The sequence below is a fragment of the Tenrec ecaudatus genome, chromosome 6 (assembly GCF_050624435.1).
Source record: "Tenrec ecaudatus isolate mTenEca1 chromosome 6, mTenEca1.hap1, whole genome shotgun sequence".
Classification (NCBI taxonomy): Eukaryota; Metazoa; Chordata; class Mammalia; order Afrosoricida; family Tenrecidae; genus Tenrec; species Tenrec ecaudatus.
The window spans coordinates 106,068,740-106,092,947 of NC_134535.1; the positions used below are offsets into that span (position 1 = coordinate 106,068,740).

The 24,208-nt window shown below is 41.4% G+C and overlaps 1 long non-coding RNA gene across 1 annotated transcript in view; it reads right to left on the bottom strand.

Moving 5' to 3' along the window:
- Window positions 1-2,729: 2,729 nt before the first annotated feature.
- LOC142451133 (uncharacterized) overlaps window positions 2,730-24,208 on the bottom strand; it is a 48,715-nt gene continuing 27,236 nt past the window's right edge. The window contains exon 3 of the long non-coding RNA XR_012784973.1: window positions 2,730-3,211. This is a non-coding gene — a long non-coding RNA (uncharacterized LOC142451133). The remainder of the gene's footprint in view (window positions 3,212-24,208) is intronic.

The following is a 24,208-nucleotide window of genomic DNA, read 5'->3' on the forward strand; positions in this document are numbered from 1 at the left end:
TCAGTTCTTTCTGCATGAGGCCACAGACCTGTTATTTATCATTGCTAGTAACAACTTTCATAATGCCATCTCCTCTTTAGTTTACTAGCTGCATGGGTTAGGAGTTCATGTGGAAGAAATTAATCACTTAGCTCCTTGAAGTTTTATACTACACACCTACAAATACTCCCCAATCTCTCCATTTCTCTCTCCCTCCACAACTACTCAGTCACCTGGTCCTCCTGATTTCCCTTTTCCCTTTCTCACACTCTAGATTCTATATATTTCCTCCCCTCTCACTGGATATGGGTTTAATGTGGAAAGTCACCGCTCTCCTAAAACGACTTCGTAGAGCTGGTGTCTCTGCTTCAGATCTGATCTTCCAAAACACAAGATCCAAACATGCTCCTACCCCCTCAGGAAATCCCAACGATTCATTCCAAAGCAGAATAGTTTCCTTTTTTTATCCCCTATGCCTGGTCTGCACACCCCTATGTACTGGAAACCCCAAAGCCCACTGCTATTGACTAGATTCTGGTTCACAGTGGCGGATTGTGGAGGCTATACATCTTTACAGGAGCAGACAGCCTCACCTTTCTCCCAAAGAATGGCTTCTGGTTTTGAACTGCTAACCTTGTGGTTAGGAGACCAACACCTGACAGCAACGTCAGGGCTCCCTATGTACTTAGTTCAGATACACTTTATACTGCAATAACATTGGACCTTCGGGACGGTCTTTCCACCCACCCCTCCCATGTTTGTATACAGCTTCCCATTGCTTTCTTGTTTTCCAAATGCTTACTATTGGCACATTGGAGGCATTAGGTGTTGATCGGGGTTGGTGTACTTCTATGGCGATATACTGGCTACTAGAGTAAGGTGACCAGATTTTAACATTGGTAAAGCGGGACACCATGGATAAAACTCATATCCTGGCGAAATAGCCACATGGCAGCCGAAAAGTGTATACCCTAGCTTGTCATGCATTCTTTCCAAATATCGGGATTTTTAAAAAATGCCATGGGACACGGAAAAATGTTAAAAATCGGGATTTTCCCGCTAAAACTGGGACGTTTGCTTTCTCCTCTGGGTTCTCAGAGTACTCTGTTCCTATTGCTTTGTAGTTTTTTGGTCCAGCTTTTTTGTATCTGAATAGTGTCTGGCCTTATAGTTAGTGCTCAATGAAATGTAACTTTATCTTTTTTGCTTTTATTTTTATTTTTATAAACCATAAACAAGTCGCAAAAGGAAAAGGAAGTCATTTGGGGCAGATACCCGTATCTGCTGCTAGAGGAGAAGACTATTGAGCCTTTTTTGGTCTCAGTTTACTGAGCCAGGAATGAGGGCCCAGTGCATCCTATTCTTTCTTCTTCTTCTTCTTCTTCTTTTTTTTTTTTGAGGTGCCTCTGATGACACAGTGCTTCAGTTGCCAGGTGCTAACTCAAAGGTGGGTCGTCCAGACTCACCAGCTGCTCTATGGGAGAAAGAGGTCAAGATTGCCACCTTGGAACCACTACAGGGAAGTTCTACTTTAGCCTATTGGTTGATGCAAGTTGGAATGGACTTGATAGATTTGGTTTCTTGGTTTTCTGCTGGATGGAATTATAAGGTTATGGTTATTGAATCTCAGAAGACGATCGTCCCATCTTCACTTATAGGCTATGCCTGGAATGTGCCACGCAGTAAGGATTAGCTTCTTCTTTTATCTCAACCTCTAAAATAGCTTCTTTCATAGCAAGCCTCTCTTAGCTTCTCGGTCACTTGACCTGAGGTTTTCAAAGTATCCCCCAAAGAATCTGATTTGAAAACAAACAAAACAAAAACCCTTCATTGTGAAGATGTGTAATTGCTCCTCCATCACGTGTTCTCCTCCCCCAGACAGCACATTAACCACCGTCCTGTTTAGTGGCGCCGATTGTTTGAGAGCCCATCTCAGGACTGCAGTGCTAGCTAGCCGTCATTGGAATGAAATCTTTTAAGTTTATGAGCCTTGTAGAAAGTAAATAACCACGGACCATAAAACAAGCTTTACTCTTTGCGATACGTTCTTAGAGTGAGGTATACAACAAAGATACTTCGGTATTTTTTTGGTTTGTGGAAATTATTTTTCCTTTCTACTGTAATAAAGATGCTTGGGGAATGTTTTAGGCTAATGAAGCACACCACAGTAGATTCTCATCTGTTTGACTGGGTTGAGAACAGAAATCAAAGATTCTGCTCAGTAATGCTCCTATCCATGTCTGGCATTCGTAGGCGACTGGCTTCTCAAAATTGAGAATTGACAAAATCCATGTAACATTACAATTATGTTGACGCAGTTAAAATATTTTGTTTGTTTGAATCGTTTTAAAAATCATTTTCTTGGGGGCTCTTACAGCTCTTATAACATTCCATACATCAATTGTATCGAGCACATTTGTACATATGTTGCCATCATCATTTTCTAAACATTTACTTTTTATTTGAGCCCTTGGTATCAGCTCCTCGTTTATCCCTCTCGCTCCCCATCCCACTCTCCTATGTTGACACAGTGTAGTCCAGTTTCAGGAAAAACAATATGACAACTTATTTCAGATATTTATTCTGAAATTTTCTTTATTTTGGAAAATAAATTTAGATCTCATTTGAATCTAGGTTTGAATTGGACTTTTATTTCAATTAAAAATTTCTGCATTGAAAATATAGACTATTCAAAAGGGTTTTCAGCCATTCTCACCGTGGTACCAACCAGATTGGGTTTCTACTGGAAAAACCTTGGTACAAATTAGCATCAGATGTTCCCTTACAATCTAGCTGAAATTAGAGGTTGTCAGACCATGGAGATGTTAAAGAACTGGCAAAAGCACACTAGGGCAGTTTTGACGGCCTCCTGTGAGGGCTGTTTGCCTATCAAAGGGAACATATAAGAACACGCAGCACTCAGAAGACAGTCATGACGCTTTCAGCAGCAAATATCAGAAACTTTAGATTATAATAACCTTAAACAAAGGGAAAACAGTCTATAAACTCATAGGGTTACAGTTTCACTTCCTTCTAACTTTGGGCCTGTGTTGGCTTGTTCGTCAGCCATGTTGTTGTTGTTGTTGTTGTTGTTGTAGTTAGATGCCATTGAGTTGAGCCCATTATTGCAACAACTAGATGAGTTCATCTTGTGAAGGTCTTTCTCTCTTTTGCTGCCCTTCAACTTTACCAACCATGATGCATGATGTCCTTCTTCAGGAACTGGGCCCTCCTGAAAACATGTCCAAAGTATGTGAGTTAGTTTATTGTGCCAACCTGGCCGATAAACACATATGGGGTTAATTGAAGGGCAGAGGGATAAATGGCTCAGTGAACCTCGCCTTGCAAGTTCTTGGGTCTCTTGCTTTCTGAAGGTCGGACCAGGGTGCAGCTGCCTTAGCCAGTTCCCTGCTTCAGCTGGAAAGGCTCACTTCCTGCAAGACATCCCCGAGGAGAAGCCACATGGACCTACCCCGATGCAGCCCTGGGTGCTGGAGCAGCCGTGTGGAGAACCCTGCCAGCGCTGAGATGTTTATACATTCACTGACTTGGCTTTCCTCCTGCAGTTGGCATCAGTATGTCTGTTTTGTGAGATGGAGGAGGACTTTGTGGATTGGTGTTGGACATATGGGTTAATGAGTTAATGTTGGACTGTGGGCTTGGGCAGCACTGGGTTAGGATGTTTTCTTGATACGCACTTAACCTTTACATAAAACTCTCTCTTATACATGAGTTTCTGTGGAATTATTTTTCCAAAGTACCCGGATTAATACAGTGTGTGAGACGAAGTATTGCCATGCTTGTCTCTAAGGAGCATTCTGGCCATAATTCTTCCAAGACAGACTGGTTTGACCTTTTGACAGTCCATGGTACTTTCAATATACTTCTCCAGCACCACAATTCAAAGTCATCAATTCTTCAGTCTTCCTTATTCAATATCCAACTCTCACGGCATGTGAGGCAATGGAAAATATCGTGGCTTGCGTTAGGCACGCCTCAGTCCTCAATGTAACATCGTTGTTTTTCAATATTCTAAAGAGGTCTTGTGTAGCAGCTTTGCTTAGTGCAAGGCTTCCAAAAGCATTGATTGTGAATCAAAGGACCCAAAATCCCAGACAACTTCAACCATTTCACTGTGTATTATGATGTTACCTCTTGGTTCAGTTGTGAAGAGATCTTCAGCCTAAACGCATCAATTCCAGGTGTCAGCTCCAAAGAGGACACAGTGATTTCCAGAGACAAGTGACCTTGCATTCCCTGTATGTCCTCTGGGATGGCTAAGGCTATCCTAGTACAACAGGTACAGACTGCCCCTTATGTCTGATTGAATGGAGCTGTGTCAGAAGTAGAAGCCTAAATCTATCAGTGGTCAAGGGTGTGGGGCCTCTAAGACTCTTCTACCAATTCAGCCTCTAGAATTTTGGATGGGTGAAAATTGAAACAAAACTGGGATCCTGCTAGGAGAGAACAGTTGCGGAGCTTGTTCTGGATGAGGCAAAGTGTGTCCGTGCCAAGGACTGAGGGCTGTGTGGGGAGGTGGAAAGGAGGGGAAGGAGTGAGGGGAATTCCCAGATACAAAACTCAAAACTCTCCAGCTATTGTCTGGGGCCAGATTATAGTTTTAAGTAATTTTTTTTAAATGATCACAGTCACTATATACCAGTCACAGAAACATTTGCCAATAGAGATTTTGCATCGACCAAATACCTGTTACTAGGAAGTCTATTATTATAATTATTGAGTATAGTAACTAGGCGATCATGCTTTTCTTTCACCAGCAAAGCTAGCACAAAACAATTAATATTTGCAACAATGATCTCATTACCAAAATAAAACGTGTGTCCCATTACTTAATGGGGAATTTGATGTATGTGTGAATGTCTATTATTTGTTGAATATTATGTTGTAGTGCCCAAAGGGGGATATATTGCTTAATTTAAGATTGAACTACATGACCATTAGTTGCTGTATCTTATGTTCAGGGATCATTGTTGTTGTTCATTCATTCATCTATTCTGATAATGTTTATTGTCTCTACCTTTTTATGCCAGCTCTGGACAAAACTCGGGAAGTGCCAAGGCTGGCAAACCCCAGACAGGGTTTTAAGGAAGCAGATGTCTTACTCACAAGGTTTAGATGATTCAAACTCCTGAGATATAACCATATTCTTAAAATTATGTAAATGAAAACAGACGTGTAAGAAATAAATAAATAAACCAAATTTGCTGCAAAGGGAGAGATGGTCTGGCGTAGGACTAACACTGTGTTTTAGGAATGATTTTCTCCAACGCTTCTTGTGGAGGTGAGTTTACATTGTAACCGACGCGCTTGGGAAATACATGGCTCACCCAGTCCCTGCTGCTTTATCTCCTTAGATGGTAAACACTTAATGTGCCCAAACCTATGACATCACCTAGGATTACACCTTTGGAAATAGTAACCTCATTATCCAGTGTGAAAAGAAAACTGGAGAGGGAAAGCCACAGAAGCTAGCAAATGCACGTCTTTCCAGACAACAAGGCATAACTTTTAAGCAATGATCATTGTGTTTGATACAATGAACGGCGTTTGACTCCCGAGGTTTGGGGAAGGAGAGGTTTTTTCATAAATTGAGAAGATCTGCGTCCTACTACACTTCACAGTTAACATTTGCTCCACTCTTTCATGAGGGAAACAAAGGTCCTTTCTCACTGTCAGTTTGTAAAACTGACAGATGAGGTCTGCTCTTTGATTATTTGGGGGTGGGTGGCAGAACCCAAAGTAATGCCTTCAGGGCTAGAAATTACAATACCATTTTCAAACCATTCAGAATTAGGAACAAACTCAAATAGCAATTTCTGTTCTATGCAGAAAAACACAATAGTTGCCTGGTGTTAAGGCAAGAAAGCATATGGTACACTTAGGTGAAATGTAAGTGCATTCTTCCTATCTGATTCACTTCAGTCTAATCTGACTAAATAAATATATTGCAAAATCCCTGATGAAGGGTAATGAGAGTATGACAGAGACAGTAGCAATGCAAATAGAAAGAAAAAGAAGTGAACAATATAGCTTTAACATGGCATAAAAGGTCCTTTGCAATCAGACTTCTGATTGCCTTTCCTGTTTCACCTGTTTCCATAGTGTTCCAGTCACTGACCACTAAGTTGCCCTACAACTCCACGTCATTTTTTCACAGCATTTGATTTTGAATACTTTCCAACTTGCAGTGTCAAAGACTTTTCTGGTGAATATCCATCTGTCCACCACAAAGACTACTGCTAACATTTTGCCATACTTGCCTTATCCTTGTATCATCTGGAGGCCTGCTTGTGCGGTGCTTTGTGCTGCTAATGGCAAGGCCAACAGTTCAAAACTACCAGCCTCTCCTCAGGAGAAACATGCGGCTTTCTGCTCCTGTGAAAGATTTACAGCCTCCGAACCCTTGACGGGCAGTTGTTCCCTGTTCCATAAGGTCTCAACCCATTGAAATGGGCTTGACATCAGTGAGAGGGAATTATCCATATCATATGTCTATCCATCTATTGTGAGAAACTGAGGATCAGGAAGAGAGTGTATGCAGATGATGAATTCTCTATTCTCATATTTAATAAGCCTGGAGGCCACGATGCTTGGGAGAGGGAGGCCTCCACACTTGTGAGTTAGAGATGAGTCCCAATCATATTCTCATAATTAAGATTAATCCCAATAATGTTACCTTAAAGTTACTTCTCACAAGCACATGGCTGATTGCTATTCGGCCAGCAGCTTTCTCTCTAGGAGCAGACATGTTGCTATTGTTCTCCCTGCGCCAGGAAAGTCAGGTCAGTCACTCCCCCTTCCCTGCCCCCTGCACTGGTGTTAAGTTATTCCTCCAATGAACTCAGGGACCTCTAGGGCTGGGGTACAGCCCACTTTGTTATGTCTGTGGTTACCTGTAACTAGAGGGGCTTGCATGTCCTGAGACTATATAAATTGGTATAAGGATACATTCTCTCACTCTCGGACCTGATTCCTGATTACCAGGGAGGAGTTGAACACCCCCAAATTTTTGTCAGCCTCTTAATTTCTTCCCTTTGATTATACAACCATCCTAGAGGTCCCATCCGGATGTGGGATGGATCCCACAATCTATATATAAGTTCTGCATGAGCACTGAGATAGTTAAAGTTTATAGTGCCAACCTGGCCGATAAACACATGTGGGGTTAAGTGAAGGGTGGAGAGATAAATGGCTCAGGGAGCCTCGCCTTTCAAGTTTTTGGGTCTCTTCCTTTCTGAAGGTCGGACCAGGGTGCAGCTGCCTTAGCCAGTTCCCTGCTTCAGCTGGCAAGGCTCACTTCCTGCAAGACAGCCCTGAGGAGAAACCACATGGACCTACCCTGATGCAGCCCTGGGTGCTGGAGTAGCTGTGTGGAGACCCCTGCCAACACTGAAATGCTTACACATTCACTAATTCGGCTTTCCTCCTACAGTCGGCATCATTGTGTGTGTTTTGTGAGATGGAGGAGGACTTTGTGGATTGGTGTCGAACATATGGGCTAATGTTGGATTTGTGGGCTTGGGCAGCACTGGGTTGGGATGTTTTCTTGATGTGCACTTATCCTTTATATAAAACTCTCTATTATACAGATGAGTTTCTGTGGATTTGTTTCTCTAATGTGTCCAGACTAACACAAGCACAATGAAAGCATTCCAATTTTAGCTATCAATTTTATGACCCACACTTTCAAATACCATTGCTGCAAAGTCAATAAAACTTAAGAAAACATGTTTCTGGTATTCTCTGCTTTCAGTCAAGATCCATCTTACATTAGCAATAGCAGCCCTTATTCCACACTTTCTTCTGAATCTGGCTTGAATTTCCAGTAGATCCCTGCCAATGCACTCCTACAACCATTTTTGCATTATCTACAGCAAAATTTTATTTGCATGCAGTATCAATGATCCTGTTCCATAATGTCCACATTCAATGGTGTCACCTGCTTCAGAATGGGTAGAAATGTGAATCTCTTCCAGCCAATTGGCCAGGTTGCTGTCTTCCAAATTTCTTGGCATAGACTACTTAGTGCTTCCAGCACTTCATCAGTTCGGTGAAGCATTTGTGCTGGTATTCCACCAATACCCAGAGCCTTGCTTTTCACTCACGCCTTCAACGCAGCTTAAATTTCCTTCAATACTATAAGTTCTCGATCACATGCTACCTCTTGTAATGGTTGAATGTCACTCTGAGCACTAAAATGTGCCTGACTCAAACCAGGTGTTTTTAATTACTTCATACGAATGCAAACATTGGACAATGAATAAGAAAGACTGCAGAAGGACCAATGCATTTGAATGATGGTGCTGACAAAGATTATTGACAATACCATGGCCTACCAGGAGAACAAACAATTTTGTCTTGGAATTAGACCTACCAGATTGTTCCTTAGAAGTGAGGACAGCATGACATCGTCTCATGTTCCTCTGGACATGTTATCAGGAGCTACCAGTTACTAGAACTGGTCATCATGCTTGATAAGGTGGAGGGTCATTGGAAGAAGAGGAAGACCCTCAACGAGGTGTATTGGCACACTGGCTCCAACAATGGGCTCAAATATAAGAACAGCTGTGAAGATGGAGCAGGATCACACAGTGTTGTGTTCTGTTGAACACGGGATGCGAAGCTAGGCGGTAGGATGGTAAGGGTGCCGACATGCACCACTCTAGTCCCATAGCCCGCTGAGTGGCCAGTCACACCTGTCTCATCCATTGAAGCAAGGGATCTATAACCCCTCTGCAGCTGAGACTCTCACACATTCCCTGCAATATTCTGCGTGAGCAGGAGATTCAATCAGCCAGTGTGTGGCAGGTGGCCAGAAGAGTGGGTGGAATACAGGTCCTTTAACCTTGTAGCCTGAGTGTCACTCTTGAGTGTAGCTTCCTGGTGAGGACTGTTTCTCAGGCAGAAAAAGTAATATCGCCATGCATGAGAGAAAGTAGTTTGCAGAACAGGGAAGAACCATGCCAGGAGAGGGGCTGCTCGTGAAACTCAAGGGCATGTGGTGAAGGTATGAAGCTGGGAACCAGACTTCCATGCCAACAGGCACCAAGATGATGATTAAACATAAATCTGTTGCACAGAAACAAAGTTGAAGCTAGAAATATGTAAAAATACCAATATATCACGCTTGTGAAAATAACTTGTGGGGATTGTCAGTGTATGTGTATATATATATATATATATATATATATATATATATATATATATATATATATATATATATATATATTTGAGTAAGAATATGGGACTCATTGGTAAATGTGGTTATTCAAATTCACTGCCCTCCAGCAAATGTCCCTTTGAATTTTTGAGATTTTAAATTTTACAGGAATAGAATGCTTCATCCTTCTCCCTCGGTAGTTATTAGTCTTTTTTATTTTAGTCACTGTCTTGGGTGTGTAGTTACATTCTATCATTGTTTACATTTAATTTTCCCCAGTGACTATTGATACTGAGCCTTTTTTTCATGCGCCCATTGATTATTTGTATATTTCCATCTGTGAAAAGACAGAGTCCTTTTTAAAGTTGTTATATTTTGTTATAATGGGAATGCTTTCTATGTCCTGGTTACCAATTCTTTGTCAGCTACAAGTTAGAAAAGATTCCTCCTCTTTGGTTGGTTCACTTATTTTCTTGGAAGTTTTTCTGATGATCAGAAGGTAATTTATCAGTGTTTTATGGCTATTATTTTCTCTATCCTGATTCACTAACTAAATTCCAAGTAATTAAGATACCCTCCTATGTTTTCCACTGGAAGATTTATGACTTAGCTTTTATGCTTATGTCCATAATGCAACGTGATTTATTTAATGCATGCATTATGAGGTAGAGGTTCATTTTTCCATGTCAATATAAGGTTATTTCAGAGTCACTTGCTGAAATAAATGACTTTCTTTTCCCATCGGACAGCATGAATGGTTTGTCAAAACTCAACCCTAACTGTCAGACTGCTTTCGAGCTTCACTCGTTTCTTTTTATTCACTTCTTGATAGTTATTACAGTATCAGAATCTAGTTATTATCGTGGTGTGTTGTTTGTTTAGTGAGTCTTTTAAAATTACTATTTAGTAAAGCTTGAAATCATATGGCATAGTGCTCCAATTTGCTCTCTTTCCCACCCCCCTCCTCAAACTTGCTTTTAGATTCTTGGTATTTCCATAAAATTGTAGAATCTGCTTGTCAGTTTGTTTGAAAAACCTTCTTGTGGTTATCATTCAGATGGATCCATAGATCAATTTTATAACCAATTATTTTTTCAAAGTGTATTTTTCTTCCTTAGGATTTTTGCATACTAGCCACTGTCTGAGATTCACTTTTTCTATCTTCAGTGAAGATAGAAATTTCTCTTTATTATTAAGATTCAGTTTAAGTAGCACTCTTTTGATGCTGTGGTAGTTACATAAACTGGTGTCAATTGGGACTTGAAAGGATTAAGAATGAAGGGGTGGAGTCTAGTCTGTCAATCAGGTAATAGCCAATGAGGTCTCTGTGTGGGCATGACCTTCCCCTGAAGATTCTGGGAACTCTTGTATTTCTTCCTTGGAGGCAGGAGACACATTTTCTCTTTCTACTCATTCCCAGAGAGATGCTGTATTGACAAGGTACGTGCACTATGCTGATAGAACCCATGCCCTGGGAACTGGAGGAGTCACAATGGATACCCCTGACAGAGCTGATATGCCTACAACACCACTGGATCCACAAGACTTCCTACCCACTGGCCTGTGATCTTCCTGCATTTGATGTCATTGCATGTGTTTTCTGGGTCAGAAGAGAACTTTGTAGATTGATATGAGATATATGGGCTAATATGGGACTTATGGACTTGATTAGGAGTGGACTAGGATGTTTTCTCAATATTCAATTGCTCTTGTATATAAACCTCTTTCTTATACATGTATGTGTGTCTGTGAATTTGTTTCTTTAGTCTACCCAGACTAACGCAGATGCCTTCTCATTCAACATTCTCTGTAGACTCAATCAATTACTTATTTGTACTGCAAAGCTCCACCACTATTTGTGCCTACTGCAATAACACTTATAAGTTTGTATTATGAATCTTCAAGGTATTTTATGTCTTCTTTCCAGGTAATGTGAAAGTTTATGAAGGGGACAAATATCTCATTCAGCCTCAAAACTACTCTTTGGAGCTGATTCCAAGAGCTCATATAGAAAATAAAGGTTTCAAAAATAATTTAGGCAACATCTGTACTAATATGCTTGATACAATTGATGTATGGATTGTTTTAAGAGCTGGAAGAGCCCCCAGTAAAATGATTTAAAAAAAGACTCTTCCTCAGCTAGTATAGCAACTACCTCATCAAGTAAACTACTCTTAAATTTGTATCCATTAAACTCTGTATCATGTGTTTCCTATGTACCAGAAGTTACATCTTACCTAAGGGAAGTGGGGTGGGGGTGGGGAATGTACACAGACGGCATGAAATAAAATCATTTCAGATAATACTAAGTACTATAGAGACAATCAAACCAGGGGGAGGCATAAAGAATAGTAGTCAGAGAAAGACTCAGAGAAAGTGACATGTGAGCTAATTTATAAAAATGGAGTATCCATGGAAATTTCTTAAAGAAATGATCTCCAGGGAGAAGAAAGAGGAAATGTAAATTCCTTGAGGTGAAACCACGTTTAGACCCAGGAAAGGGCAATTGTTGAGTAATGAACTAACCGGGTCTAGCAGAGAAGGGTGTCTGGAAGGCTACCCGGTGCTGAGGCTTGAGAAAATGAGTAGTTGTCGGTCTGTCAGTGAATTCATGGGAGAATATTCACACACAGGCGGAGAACACTACTTTCAAAGATGATGATGGTCGGAGATGAGATTACATCCTTTGCAATGGAACACTACTGAATGCAGAAGATGGTATGTGGCTTATGATGATATGATGGGTCCTAAGTGAGAAATAGACACGGGTTAGTGGGACAAAACCAGAAATCCTAAGATCCGATGGAGGAATGTTGAAGTAGGCTAGGTGAGAGATCCTGGAGATTTAGACAAGGGTTCCTCAGTAGAATGATGACAAAGGATCACACTTGGGCTACATTGCAGGTGGTTTAGGAGCCCTGGTGGCATAATAAGTTATGTACTGAACTGATAAATGAGAGGTCACTAGTTCAAATACATTAGCCCTTCCAAGGAAGAAAGATGAGGCTTTTTGTTCCATATAGATTTATAGTCTCAAAAACCCACAGGGGAAGTTTCACCTGTCCACAGGGCTACGATGAGTCAGATGGACTCAATGGCAGTGTTTTGTTTTGTTTTTGAAGACAGCACAGCAGGCTGTGTTTATGGATTGAATATGAGATATAAGAAAAACAGGATCCAGGATGATTCCCACTTTTTCTGGCTCTAGTGTATGATGCAACATTTGATGAGGCAATAAGGAGGAACCAAATTGGGCAGAAGAAGTGAACAAAAGATGGCAGTCACGAGAAATTTTATTTAGCAAATGTTAAATCTGAGAGGTTTATATTCCATATCCAAGTACTGTCACGTAGACGATTGTGTCTTTGATGGACCTAAGGACAACAGTTAGAACTGGTTGTACTTGGCACTATTTCAAGCCACGGACTTGGTTGAGATCACTCAAGGGAGGAAAAGTGGGCTGAGGAACAAAGGAAATTGGAAAGAAGAAACTATTGTGATAAGGCAAAAAATATCTAGTATGTAGAGCACGCCTACAGATGCAAATGGTTTCAAGGGGAAGAGATCAGACAGGATATCAAATCAAATGATGCTGGAAAGTGGACTTGGAGATAATTATTTTGTGATTGTAATAGAAGCCATTCTACTAGCGTCCCATTCACCAAAGCCTGACTGAACTAGGGCCTGAAGACTGATTGAGAACACCGAAGCCCGGGGTGTGGAGTTGATTCCAACTAATGGCAACACGGTCCAAAGGAAACCCTAACACTGGCCGTTTAAGAATTTTGTTTTGAAGATGGTCAGAGACCTCGATGGGAGTTGGAGAAGAATTAAAGTTTAGGAGCTTGTCTGGCCTTACTGATTTTACTTTGTTACATGGATGATGTGAACACACGTCTGTATGCGGGTGTTCTGGTTGCCCTTGGGTTGACTGAACTCATGGCAGCTTCATGGGTGCGGAGTGCCTAAGTGGCACAAAGGATTGACGTGTTTTGCTGCAATAAGTTGGAGGTTTGGGTTCACCAAGAGGTGCTCCAGAAGAAGACTTGGTAATCTGTTGCCAAAAGATCAAAGCCTTGGAAATTCCTTTACACAACATATGGTATCACCATGAGCCAAAGATGATTCTATGGCACCTTTTTTAAATGTTAACATTCTTTTTTTTTTAACATTTTATTAGGGGCTCATACAACTCTTATCACAATCCATGCATATGCATACATCAATTGGATAAAGCACATCTGTACATTCTTTGCCCTAATCATTTTCTTTTTTTTTTCTTTTCTTTTTTTACATTTTATTAGGGGCTAATACAACTCTTATCACAATCCATACATATACATACATCAATTGTATAAAGCACATCCGTACATTCTTTGCCCTAATCACTCTCAAAACATTTGCTCTCCACTTAAGCCCTCTGCATCAGGTCCTCTTTTTTTTTCCCTCCCTCCCCGCTGCCCCAATCATTCTCAAAGCATTTGCTCTCCACTTAAGCCCCTTGCATCAGGTCCTCTTTTTTTTTCCCCCTCCCTCCCCTTTCCCTCCTCCCTCATGTGCCCTTGGTAATTTATACCTCGTTATTTTGTCATATCTTGCCCTATCCGGAGTCTCCCTTCCCCCCTTCTCTGCTGTCCCTCTCTCAGGGAAGAGGTCACATGTGGATCCTTGTAATCAGTTCCCCCCTTCCAACCCACTCACCCTCCACTCTCCCAGCATCGCCCCTCACACCCTTGGTCCTAAAGGTATCATCCACCCTGGATTCCCTGTACCTCCAGCCCTCATATGTACCAGTGTACAGCCTCTGCCCTATCCAGTCCTGCAAGGTAGAATTCGGATCATGGTAGCTGGGGGGAGGAAGCATCCAGGATCTGGGGGAAAGCTGTGTTCTTCATCGGTACTACCTCGCACCCTAATTAACCCATCTCCTCTCCTAAACCCCTCTATGAGGGGATCTCCATTGGCCGACACTTGGGCCTTGGGTCTCCACTCTGCACTTCCCCCTTCATTTAATATGGTATATATATACATTTACATATACACATATATACACACACTTATATCGTTGTTGTTTTTTTTTTTTTTTGCATGATGCCTTATACCTGGTCCCTTGGCACCTCGTGATCGCACTGGCCGGTGTGCTTCTTCCATGTGGGCTTTTTTGCTTCTGAGCTAGATGGCCGCTTGTTCACCTTCAACCCTTTAAGACCCCAGACACTATCTCTTTTGATAGCCGGGCACCATCAGCTTTCTTCACCACATTTGCTTATGCACCCATTTGTCTTCAGCGATCCTATCATGGAGGTGTGCAGTCAATGATATGATTTTTTGTTCTTTGATGCCTGGTAACTGATCCCTTTGGGACCACTCGATCACACAGGTTGGTGTGTTCTTCCATGTGGACTTTGTTGCTTCTGAGCTAGATGGCCGCTTGTTTATCTTCAAGCCTTTAAGACCCCAGTCACTATCTCTTTTGATAGCCGGGCACCATCAGCTTTCTTCACCACATTTACTTGTTCACCCACTTTGGCTCCAGCCGTTGTGTCGGGAGAGTGAGCATCATAGAGTTCCAATTTAATAAAAGAAGGTATTCATGCATTGAGGGAGTGTTTGAGTAGAGGCCCAAGGTCCTTCCGCCACCTTAATACTTGACCTATAAATATAGACACATAGATCTATTTCCCCATCTTCCTATATATATTTGCATGTACATGTCTTTGTCTAGACCTCCATGAATGCCCTTTGACTCCTAGCTCTTTCCTCCATCTCCCTTGACTTTCCTCCTGCCCTACTACCATGCTTCATTGCCACCTGGGCTAGAGTATACCTCTTCTCTAAGCAACCTTACCCTTGATCATTTCCCACCAGGCCTGCCACTCCCCCTTCTCTACCATTTGGTGTCCCATGTTTTTCCCTTGTCCCTGGGTTTGTTAACACCACTTCCTTACCCCCCCTACCCCCCCACCCCAAGTCCCCCCGGAACTGTCGGTCCCGTTGTTTTTCCTCCAGATAGTTCATCCAGCCTGTCCTATTCAGACAGACCTGTGGAGTCACTAACATGCACGAAAACAAGACAGAGGAAAACAAAGCAACAGTATACAACCAGACAACAAAACAACAAAAACAAACCACTGACAAAGAACAGAACAAAAGAGTTCACAAGAGAAAAGCTTGTAGTTAGTTCAGGGATCCTTTGCTGGCCCTTAGGAGCGTTTTCCAGTCCAGTCTGTTGGGGCACCACGCCCTGGCCCCAAAGTCCACTTTCAGCATTCCCTGGGGACCTTGCCACTCCATTCCCTTGCTGTTCCGCTGCACTCCCCCAGTGATTTGCCTCGGTGTGGTGGGATCAGGTCAGGTGCAATTCCCACACTGTGAGAGCTTTTTTACAGGTGTCTTTCCCATGTGTTCTTGCCATGTAATTCTAATTAAACAGTGATAGACATGACCTGAAGACTAACGGCCTGTGATCAGCCTTGGTGAGCGTTCTGTCCAACAGGATCGACTTTCTTCCTTCTGGCAGAGTTTGAGAACAAAGCATTCAGGGAGGGCCATCTTTGAGTAAACACACAAGTTGGAAGAGTAAAGCTTGGAAGCAGAAAACACGAGCAAGGAATTCCAAGAGGCCTTCTCTCAAAAGTGAGTTGGGTGTGGTCAGTAACAATAGTTGGAAAAATAAGCAAGTAGACAGAAATCGGCACAGAAGACCCAAGTTACATGCATGGCCAAGAGGTGCGAAATTCTGTGAGGTCGCCAGGGTGTAGGTTATACTCCTAGACTAGAGCCATTCCTCAGTGGTGTCTGAGTGGTATAATGAAATTCTAGTTTTTCACAAGCCCCTCAATGAGATCTTTGCTGTCTCTTCTACTTCCCCATGTCACTCAATCATAACATTTTAAAGAAATGGGCATTAATTAAGTCATCAATTCTCTGTTGCTTACACCCTGGAAGAACGACACAATATTGAAAGAAGCTGGATAACACCTGGAAAGTACTAAAAGTTCAATGTAAGGTGGCTATTATTATTTTAAAATAGATTCTGCTAGCCAATCCCTTTTGAAAATTGTGGACTAACTCTCCAATCCAGAAGTTACAGTCGCTTTGGATTTGCAGCTTAGGAGCTTTCTTCCCACTCGTTAAAGGGTTTTTGAATTCCAGGAGAGGGCTCAAAGGAATAAAGTTAGGTGTGGAAGTGAAACACGGGTTCTGGCAATTTGAGAGAGTGATGGATGAATCTCTGGGGACATGGGGTTTCAAAAAACTGTCTTCAATTAGTTTTTAAATATTATGGCTTGGCAAAAACAAAAGTATTTTTCTAGAGGAATGTCTTTTTTTAGCATTCAAATGCTCCTGAGGGAAATGAATTGTGCATACTTCGAAATCATTTTACTTAACTCAGTATTGTTTTATAAGGATTGATAGTTTTTAAATTTTCAATACATTTTTTGAAGTTAGGGGTGTTTTTGGACAGTGAAGCTGACTTCCGAGTAAGAGGATGAAGTAGAAATTTTCTTAAAAAGGCCTTAGAGGGTTAGGGTTTGGGTTAGGGTTAGGAAGGAAAAAAAAAGAAAATAAAAAAAAAAATTTTTAAAGGCCTTAGAGATTGGCCCCAAATGTCACCAAACATTTTCCCTTCCTTTGCAGAGCAGGAAAAAATTAATCTCTGAGAAATGTAGGGAAGACTTCCTCTCTTATAGTTATGAACAAGCAGATAATAATTTTTCTACCAAGAGTTTCTTTAATTATTATAAGGCAGATAACACATTAGCCAGTTCAGAGACTTTTTACGTTACAATTTCAGTGGCACAATTACATCTATCTGGTTGTGAAACCATCTCCAATACCCACTGCCCCGTAGAGTCACTCAGCGCTGCTTCCCTCTTAACTCTGGAAAATTAAGAAAGAAATACTCTTAACAAGATGAAAAAAGAAAAAGGAAGAAGAGAGAGGGGAAAACTATTGAGATGACAAAGGATCGTAGGTTCGTGGATGAATGACAAGTAATCAACTATCCTCAAACAATGCAAAATTAGCCGTCAACCGTGATCTGGCTGATAGGGAGTGCTAATTTGCTACAAAGTTGTATTTTGACTACTCTCTTGGCACCCTTTCCTTTCCCATTATAATACTCACCAGTCTTATTGAAATCACTTCATAATTTTCTGCCTTTGCTCTCTATTATCAGCTGTGGGAAGGTGCCCATGTCTGTCTTGTTCCCCGTGTCTTTGGCCCCAGCACTGCACTAAAGAGAGAAGATGCTCAATATCACTTGCTGAATAAAGTCTAATAAGCTAGCAATGCGTAGGGGTTACAAGGCTCTAGGAGCAAACTCCATGTCAGTTTATTCACCTTATAATGGTGTCCACTTCATGGCATTATAACCAAACCAAACCTGTTGTCTTTGAATGCAATAATCACAATTCAAAGCAATCCTATATGAAATTAAGACTGTGTCAGAGGGCTTCCAAGACTGTAAGTCTTCACAGAAGCAAACTGCTACATCTTTCTTCCATAGAGCAGCTTTGAGTCCTTACAGACTCACAACGACTGTAAAGGATAGGGTAGAACTTCCCCCAGTGGATCTCTGAGATGGTAATTCTATGACAGTATAAAGCCCACCCTTCTCCCAAGGAGAGGCTGGTGCTTTCCAAGAAACCAACACATAACCCACTTTACCACCAGAGCACATAGAGTTCATGTCACCAACCTCCTGCTTAGCACGGGAGTCCTTAACTACTGTGTGTCACCAGGGCTCCTGTCACTGAGTTAGGCTGTTGTTGCTATTAGGTATCATCCTGTCAGTTCTGGATCATAGTGACCCTGTGTGCAATAGAATGAAGCACCAGCTGGCCGTGCACCATCTGCACAATTGTTCTTATGTTTGAGCGCATTGTTGCAGCTACTAGCCATTGTATGAGCCCATCACATGGAGGGCCTTCCACTTTTTCACTGCTCCTCCACTTTCACAAGCATGAGGGGCTATTCACTAGGGACTGGTCTCTCCTGGTAACATGTCCAAAGTACGAGAGTCACAATCTAGATGTCCTTGCCTTTAAGGGGCATTCTGACTATACTTCCTCCACAACAGATCTGTTTGCTCTTTTGGAAGTCCACAATACTTTCAATATTCTTTACCAGCACCCCAGTTCAAGGACATGGGTTTTCATGTTTGCTGTATTCATTGTCCAACTTTCACATGCATATGAGGCTACCTTGAAAACACGAGGGCTTGGGGCAGGCGTGCCTTAGACCTCAAAATAACATCCTTGTTTCCCAACACTTTAAAGAAGTCTTGTGCAGCAGATTTACCCAATGCAATGCAATATCCTTTGATCTCTTCAACTGCTACTTCCATGAGCATTGATTGTGGAGTCAAGGTGAAATCCTTGACAATGTTAATCTTTTCGCCATTTATCACGACATTACCTATTGGTCCTTTACATTGTAATCCATGCTGAAAGCTGCAGTAGTTGATCTTCATCAGCAAGTGCTTCTAGTCCTCCTTCCTTTCAGGAAGCGAGGTTTTGTCATCTGCATATCACAGGTTTTTATAAGTTTTCCTCCAACCCCAATGCCACATTCTTCTTCACATCCGCCAGCTTCTCTGATTATTTGCTCTGCATACAGATTGAGTAAGGATGGCGAGAGGATACAACCCTGACACATGCCTTTCTTGATTTTAAACCAGGCAGTATTCCCTTGTTCTCTTCTCATGTGTACAGGTTCAGCACGAGCACAATTATGTGTTTTGGAATTCCATTCTTCTCAAGGCTGTCCAGAATTCACTATGATCTACACAGTTGAACGCCTTTGCATAGTCAATGAAACACACATACACACAAAATATCTTTCTGTTAGTCTCTGCCCTCAGCCAAGGTCCATATGACATCAGCAATAACCCTTGTTCGACGTCCTCTTCTGAACGCAGCTTCTCAAGATACTGTTGCACTTGTTGTTGGTTGATCGTTGGCCAAATTTTACTTGCATGTTATACTAATGATATTATTCTATAATTCGAACATTTGTTGGGTCACCTTTCTTTGGAATGGGTACAAATATGGATCTCTTCCTGTCAGTTGGCCAAGTAGCTGTCTTCCAAATTGCTTGGCATAGACAAATGAGTGTCTCTAGTGTTGCATCAGCTTGTTGAAACATTTCAGTTGGGATTCAATCAATTCCTGAATCCTTGTTTTTGGCTAATGTTTCAGTGCAACTTGAACTTCTTCAGAACCAACCATTGGTTCTTGCTCACATGCTACCTCTTGTACTGGTGGAATATTGATTACTTCTTTTGGGTAGCGGGACTCTGTGTATTCTTTCCATCTTCTTTTGATGTTTCTTGCATCCTTCAATATTTCCCTCACAGGATCCTGTAATAGTGCAATGCAAGGCTTGATTTTTTTCTTGAGTTCTTTCAGTTTTAGGCATGCTGAGCATGGCCTTCCTGTTTGGCTTTTTAACTCTGGGTCCTTGCACCTTTCATTAGAATGTTTGACTCTGTTTTCTGGAGCTACTCTTCGAAATTTTCTGTTCAGCTCTTTGAATTCATGCTTTCATCCATGTACCATAGCTACTCAATCAGTATGAGCACGTTTCAATCTCTCCTGACATCTACAGTCATCGTTCCTGTCTTTAATGACCTTTTGACTTATTCATGAAAGATGTTCTTGATGTCATCTCACAGCCGAGGTGGGATATACTCCAGGGTATATTTGGCTTTCATGGACTTGTTTTAATTTTCTTCAACTTCCACTTGAACTTAGATGTGAGAAACTAATGGTCTGTTCCACAGGGAGCACCTGGCCTGGTTTTAGCAGCTGACACTAAACTTCTCTATCATCTATTCCCACGGATATAGTCAATTTGATTTCTATATATTTCATCAGGAAGATCCACATGTATAATCTCTTTTTGTGTTGTTGAAAAGAGGTATTTATGATGAAGAAGCTTTTGGCCTTGCAAAACTCTACCATGTGATCTCCCATTTAGTTTCTATTACCCAGACCATGTTTTTCTTTCCCTTTAAAAAAAATCATTTTATTAGGGGTTCATACAACTCTTATCACAATTCATACATACATCAATTGTTTAAAGCACATTTGTACATTCATTGCCCTCATCATTCTCAAAACATTTGCTCTCCACTTAAGCCCTTGGTATCAGTTCATTTCCCCCTCTCCCTTCCCTTCCCATTTCCCCCTCCCTCATGAACCCTTGATAATTTATAAATTATAACTTTGTCCTACCTTACACTGTCCGAAGTCTCCCTTCACCCACTTTTCTGTTGTCTGTCCCCCAAGGAGGTTATATGTAGATCCTTGTAATCGGTTCCCTCTTTCCACCTCACCCTCCCTCCACCCTCTCAGTATCAACCAAGACCATATTTCTCAACGACTTCTCCTTCCTCTCGGGTTCCAACTTTTGCAATCCAGTAATTATCAATGCATCTTGATTACCTGTTTGATCAATTTTAGACTGAAGATGTTGGTAATATTCGTCATCTCCATCACTAGCTTTGGTGGTTGGAGCATATATTTAAACAATTGTTGTATGGATTACATTTCCTTCTATTTGAATAGACATGATCCTATCACAGACAGGATTGTACTTCAAGCTAGATCTTGAAATGTCCTTTTTGACAATGACTGCAATGACATTCCTCTTGACTGTGTCATTTCCAGCATAATAAACCATCTGATTTTCTCTTTAAAATTAGGTAATATGCATCAATTTAAGGTTAATAATGTCTAGAATATAGATCCTTGTGCATTCCATTTCATTATTGACAACTTCCAGTTTTCCTAGAGTTATACTTCATACATTCCAAATGACTAAAAAAGGAGAAGAAACCATTGCAAACATCAGTTAATAATTGGAACTTGGAATCTATATGAAATATGAATCACTGTGTTACATTGAGAGTTATATGAAAAAATAAATGTATTAGTCTGGGTATTTTAGAGAAACAAATCCACAGAAATTGATGTATAAGAGAGAGTTTTATATAAAGGTTAAGTGTGTATCAAGAAAACATCCCAACCCAGTGCTTCCCAAGCCCACAAGTCCAACATTAACCCATATGTCCAACACCAATCCACAAAGTTCTCCTCCATCTCACAAAACAGATGCAATGACGTCAACTGCAGGAGGAAAGCCAAGTCAGTGAATGTGTAAGCATCTCAGCGCTGGCAGGGGTCTCCACATGGTTGCTCCAGCACCCAGGGCTGTATCGGGGTAGGTCCATGTGACTTCTCTTTGGGGATGTCTTGTAGGAAGTCAGTCTTGCAAGCTGAAGCAGGGAACTGCTAAGGCAGCTGCATCCTGGTGCGACCATCACAAAGCAAAATACCCGAGAACTGAAAGGCAAGGCTCACTAAGCCATTTATTCCTCCGCCCTTCAACTAATCCCACATGTGTTTATTGACCAGGTTGTCACAATAAACTAAGTCAATAAATGTGACTTGGTGTTTGGCATATTGTTAAAATGAATAAATAAAGTCCTTGTCATCAAGTTGATTCTGACTCATAGTGAGCCTACATAGGGTTTCTGAGGTTGCAAATCTTTATGGGAACAACTAACCTCAATCTAGTCCTGCAGAGTTGCTAGTGATTTTGAACTGCCAGCTTTGCAGTTAGCAGTCTAATGTTTAGCTGATAGTGCCACCGGGGTTCCTTGGCATATGGTTAGCATTCAATAATGTTTACTATAAAATTATTAGTATTTCCCTACAGCAGTGGGGCTAACCTTATTTCTTTGTTGTTGTTGTTGTTGTTGATCATATTTCTTTCCAAAAGAGAAAGCTCAAAAAATTCAAATAATGCTTAAAAAACAAACAAACCAACACTGTGATTTAGTCCTGTACATTTTAATTATCACAACCTGGTACATGACAGGTGATTTATTCTTGAAATCTTGTTCTTCCCCCAGCTGACGAGGTGGCCATTATCACCATTAGTTACTCAACTCCGTCATCAAAAATCACAGTGGCTTACACGTGGGACCGCTAACCAGCCACTCTTCCAGATGATGCTGCCCGCTCCCACAAAAATGGATAGTCTTAGAAACACTGCGTATGATCCGCAGGGGTGGGAATCAGCTGCATGGTAGTGAGTTTCTTTTTTTTTTTTTCTCAAAGCGATGTATGAATTTTCTTTTTATAAAACAACCTTATCACCTTCAAAGTACTCTCCACTATACTTAATACATTTGTCAAATATGCAATTTCATTCTTGGAAACATTTTTCAAACTCATCTGTTTGGATGGCTGACAGCAACTCCCTTGTTGTTTCTTCACTTCTTCTATGTTGTCAAATCACTGTTGTTTCATGTCGCGCTTCATTCTTGGAAACAAAAAGAAGTCTCACGGAGTGAGGTCAAGTGAGTAAGGTGCATGGGTCAAGAGAGGCATGCTGTTTTTTGCCAAACACTGGTAAACTAAGATGGAGATGGCTGTGTGAAAAGGCGCATTGTCATGGCGGTAAAACCAGTCCCCTGTATGCCACAAATAAGGCATTTTTGGTCCCACACTGTTATGCCTCTATATACCTCTAAATAGAAAGCTTGATTTACAGTCTGACCTGGTGGAATGAACTCCAAATGTACTATCCCCCTCACATCAAAGAAAAGTAAATAGCATTGTCTTGATCTTCTATTTCACTTGACACATTTTTTTTTGAGCGAGGTGATAATGGTTTCTGTACTGGCTTGATTGATGTTTGCTTTTGGGATTGTAAGAATAGCACCATGTCTCATCATCAGTAATGACCTTGGGGGAAAGGCTGGATCGGGTAGTGAGTTTCTAACAAATAGTTCAAGTGTCTAAGAGAATGGCATGATTTAATCGTTACATAGTCAAGAGTTTCTAGAGTAAGATTTTTCTTTTCCAGCACTGGCCTGACTGTGACCCTGAACAGAATGTAATCAGGTCACTCCAGTGATTTGGCTACTACCCAAGTGTCCCTTGGACAGATGACACAGATTGAAAGGCTGTAAATGACTGGACTACCCACCAGGAATGACAGTAACCATACCCCAATCTAGTCACACTTGCTGGAGGGCAACTATGTGCTAGCTTGTATTATTTCTACCTACATTACAACAAGCTTTTGAGAGAGATCTTATGTTTCCTATTACACATGTAAGGAAACTGATACTCAAACAGGTTGTTATTGCTTCCAGAGTTCATAGAGCTAAAATCCCTGCATTTATTTGATCTTCATAAATTCTATGTAAATCTAAAATAGTGATAAAAGCCCCAGGGACAACATCCCTGCTCAGAGCAGCCAAAGCACAGAGGACCATAGGGTCACCCCCACCACGAGGAAAGACATTCCCTCACTGACCCATAGCGCTATGGGGGTCAGCACAGGAGACACTGTGCGGCAAGTGCACCCAGTCTGTCCCATGCTGAGTGGAGTGAAACACGAAGGGAGTGCAACAGAGCAGCAAGGGGAGCAAAGTAACCAAGTCCCTAAGGAATTCTGAAAATAGACTTCTGACTCGGGGGCCAAGCTTGGCACCTCCTCAGACATGGTTGGAAAACACTCATAAGGTTCAGCCGACAGACCTGGAACTATCTATCGGCTCTTTTTGTTTTTTCTTTCACCCAATGTCTATCTGTAAAAGATAGGCAAGGCAAACAATCTCAAGGAGAAAACAACAGGACGGGTGGTCCTGGGGGGATATGAAAGAGGAGCGGGAGCTGGGAGCCAACAAACTCAAGGATAAGGGAACAACAAGAGACGTAAAATTGATAGCAAGGAGGCCTGGTGAAATGATCAAGTGCAATGATCCAAGAGGAATTACTGAGAGCTGAGTGGAGGTGAGCATGATAGTGGGACAGGAGGAAGATGAAAAGAAATAGAGGAAAGAAGTAGGAGGCAAAGGACATTTATAGAGGTATAGCTCTAGGCATGCATATATGTAAATATATTAATTTATAATGAAAGGAATAGAGACCAATGTACATATACTTATATGTTAAGTATTAAGATAGCAGACAGACTTTGGGCCTCTATTCAAAGCCTCCCTAAACAGAAGAACACTTTTTT